We start from the raw sequence: 4,453 nt of genomic DNA, 5'->3' as shown, positions 1-4,453 counted from the left end.
TAGGCATTATTAAAGTTTGGATGTCATTGTTGCATAACATATGCATCTTTCTTAGAATATTTGAGTCTTATCAAAGCAAACAACAAACAAGTGGTAAGGAATTCCAAAATTTGTGATTGTATTAACCTTTCATCCACCACACCAACTGTACTTCTTATCTCATGTTTTGTTTCGTTGACACATGCAGTACGATACTATTATGCTCATGGGGTTCGAGGATGATATATAGTGCTTTGGGTCAGTCGATCCGACCCAAACCTGCCTGGATCCGTCTCGATGATAAAACAAAATATTATTATAGGAGTATCCTTTTTAACCCTGATGAGTGTCTTGGAAGTAAAGATATCAGCCTTATTCCCCATTTCCCCTACATGAATTAGAGCATGCTAGGGGCATCTAACATGAAAAAAGGTTCCACCAAACAATTTTTGCCCAGCTTCTAAAGTTACCTGTAGAGAAATATTAATATCAATTATTCTAGCATAGTCCTTTGCTATTTGTAGTTATGATACCCTTTGAAATTAGATAATTTGTTTGTTCAAAGAATAGTGTTATTTTGAATTATAATAACACATTTTTAACTCATTTTTAACGTTTATTTTCCGACAACCATGACATCTTTAATTTTGCCGAAATAGGCCAATATTGTAAATCACATAATTGTGCAAGAAACGAGTAAACTAATTAAAGTTGATGTAATTTTTGAATTATAATAACACATTTTTAACTCATTTTTAACGTTTATTTTCCGACAACCATGACATCTTTAATTTTGCCGAAATAGGCCAATATTGTAAATCACATAATTGTGCAAGAAACGAGTAAACTAATTAAAGTTGTGTATTACATGAGGTCATATTCAATCTTATAGCACTTAATCCAAAATCAAGATTAAATCTCACCCTTAGATTTTAAAATGAGTGGATGAGATTAAGCCTGACGAATCTCAAGAAATAGTAGACAAAATATCAACAAAAAGGTAATATCGATCATTATGTTATTATATGATAATTTTAAGTGAATGTTTTTTATATCAGCATAAGTGTATTACAATATCAACAATATGGCATAAGAATATCAACAATACAATAAAAATATCAACACATATTTATTGAGATTCTTACATGATTTTATTGAGATTTTTGATGTATTTGGTGATAAAAATCGTTATCAACATTCTAAAACTAAAATAAAAAATATCAAATTTCATCATCCCAGCGTCGTCGAACATATTCAATTGAGATCTCGTTAGAATCCTTATAAATTGTCTTTAATTTGATATATTTTTTGTGAAAAAATAATTTAAATTGAGAGAGTGACGTAAATTTTTAAAGTTTTGAGATGATTTTAATGAGAGTGGATTGACATTAATACTATACTAATTTTATTTATTAATTTTCTTAATTAAAAATATAATCTATGCGGCATTATTTCAACCACTAGAATCTTCTAATCTAATGGCTAAGATTTAGTTTTAATTTGAAATTGGTAATTAGTTACCAATTGATCACTCCTATGTGCAATTTCCCCTTTAATTATTATAATTATTTGTAATTTACAATATCCAATAAAAACGGTGAAGATTTGAGAAGAACGTATGATTTCACTTAACTCTAAAGAAATTTCCCGAATCACGTGTCTTTCTCGTAAGACCGAGAGAAATTAATAAAAAATGGCTACAAAGTGTTAAAGTGGGTCCCAACTTCCACTACAACTAATAAAAAGTGTTAAAAGTGGGTTCAACATCCACTAAAACATTTATGTATTACACACTAAACACTTTTTTCTTAAAACATGTGCCCGACTCAACCGGGACTCCTAAAGCGGGACGGAGGGAGTACAAAATTTTCCAAAAATTTATTTTTTCTCAGTGAATTTTAAACTTGACATATAATATCACGAACTTAAATAGTTGTTGAATTTTTCTCACCATCGACGAAATCCGGCTGCATCTTACTTACCATCACACCACATTACATTAGATATATATGGTTACCACTGGAAAATGATAGTTATGTGTTTATAAAGCCTCTAGAAGACAGATATAATTATTCATCTCATTTAAAAAGTAGTCGGATTTCGTTATTGACTTACTAGTGTGAAGAATTCAACAACTATTTAAGTTCGTGATATTATATGTCATATTTAAAGGTCGGGAGAAAAAATAAATTTTTGGAAAATTTCGTGATTTTACGCTCCAATGCCCCTTGATTTTATTATTTTACAGTTTTATTTCTATTGTAAATTGGTACTCTGATAATCAGCAATTTTAGCTTTAATGTTACTTTTATATCTAAAAAGAAACAAAATAAAAGGATGGCATGATGCCGAGTAGATTCCACTATATCCGGGGTGAAATAATACTAATAAATTAGTTAGGCGGTAACACTAATACTCCATCTAATAATAACAGGTGCATTGTTTGTGGTATCGGCATATGAAAATCAACGTCACGCCAAGTATATATAATCTCTTCAATTTGCTGCCCAATTTTGATTCATAAAGTTTGGAATTTTTGTCACAAAATTTATAATAACAATAGTTTGCTTTGCTTACATCCCTTCTAGTCCACCTTATCATTTTTTTCCCCGGATCATCTTTCCACATGTTATGTAAGAACAATGACATTCCAATGCATAAAATTAATATTTTAATTAGTAGTACAATTTAAGTATTTATCTCCACTATCCAAATTCATATGTATGTAATAGGACTTGATCTTAAACACTTACTGTACATTATTTATATTTTTATTTTTCCTCCTCTTTTCTCTAAAATATGGCTTGATTTGAAATATATACTCCATCCATCCACGATTATTAGTCCATTTTCCCGACACTTGTGTGTAAAAAATATGAGTTGAAAATAGTGTAGTACAATTTTAGTAACTCTTTAAAGTCACCAACTTTCCATGAATTCTTTTTTTCCCCAACTTTAAAAGCTGTAATGCCCACGAACTTTATTGTGGTTGCCATTTCCAGCTTTTCACTGATTCAAACTGTTGTTTTCTATTGGGCAAATATTCTTTTATCTTACTATCGTATCTTCGCCAAATAGCTTGCTGGGTACCTTATGCGTTAATCGGAACTCGGATGAAGAAATTATGGCCATTTGATGAAGGCTGCGACCTTGTACTATCTAATGACCATAACTTCTTCATCCGATTTCCCGTTAAGGGCCCCACGCGCTTTTCAAAGACAAAGATACGATAGTAAGATAAAGAATTTGGACATTGTTAATAGGAAATAAACTGTTTGAATCAGACCAAACCCGACATGAATGACAACCAAATAAAGTCGGGGACATACAGAACTTTTTAAAGTTCGGAAAAAAAATTCAGTTGATGATTTTAAAAGCGTTACCTATATTTTTCCATACCACTTTCCTATCGTATAGCTAGCCTATACAATTGGCTCAACTTTTAAGAAGTTATCCTTATTTCAATCTCCATCAACCCATAAATACATTGTACTACTATATAAATTAGAGTGAACTACAAAATTGGTCTCTACGTATGACAAGTCGAACGCTAGAGGCACCCATGTTTAAAAATGCATTGTAAGCCTCTACGTATGGGTATAATATCATTTCAGACTCTTTTTCATTATTTTGAGTCTTTTATACCCTTTTCCCCTCAATTTTAACCTAAATATAATTCCAAGGATGTTTTAGTCTTTTTCATTTTTATTACTATTTACTATGTTTATTTTATATTAAAATATTATTTTTATTTAATCCACAAATATTGTAAATTTAATTAAATTGATAAAATTAAAACACTTATCAAACTAAAATAAAAACATAAATCATTTTTAGTTAATATTAAAATTAAATAGAAGATGTTTAATATTAAAATATTTTAGTTAAACTAAAATAAATTCTAATTTCTCAATTAGGTTAATATTAAAATTAAATAGAAGATGTTTAACTAAAATATCAAACATAAATCCTAATATTTCGACAATCCATCTTCTATTTAGTTTAACTAAAATAAAAATATAAATTATTTTAATTTATCAATCTAATTAAATTTATAATATTTATGGATAATTGAAAATAATATTTTAATATAAAATAAACATAGTACATAGTAATAAAAATGAAAAAGACTAAAACAACCTTGGAATTACATTTAGGTTAAAGGTGAGGGGAAAAGGGTATAAAAGACTCAAAATAGTGAAAAAGGGTCTGAAATGATATTATACCCATACGTAGAGGCTTACAATGCATTTTTTTAAACATGGGTACCTCTAGCGTTCGACTTGTCATACGTAGAGGCCAATTTTGTAGTTCACTCTATAAATTATACAAATATAGGTTACGAAATTACGTTGGCTTGTATAGTTGTATGTATATATACACACTAAACCACGATTATAACATCCGAACACACATATTTCGTTAAAGGGGAGTGATCAATTGCTAGCTCATCATTTAATTGCTAACTACAATT

This window comes from Salvia hispanica, chromosome 4 (genome assembly GCF_023119035.1).
Source record: "Salvia hispanica cultivar TCC Black 2014 chromosome 4, UniMelb_Shisp_WGS_1.0, whole genome shotgun sequence".
In the NCBI taxonomy this organism is placed as follows: Eukaryota; Viridiplantae; Streptophyta; class Magnoliopsida; order Lamiales; family Lamiaceae; genus Salvia; species Salvia hispanica.
The sequence above is the reverse complement of the archived record's forward strand: the minus strand, read 5'-3'. Positions refer to the sequence as shown.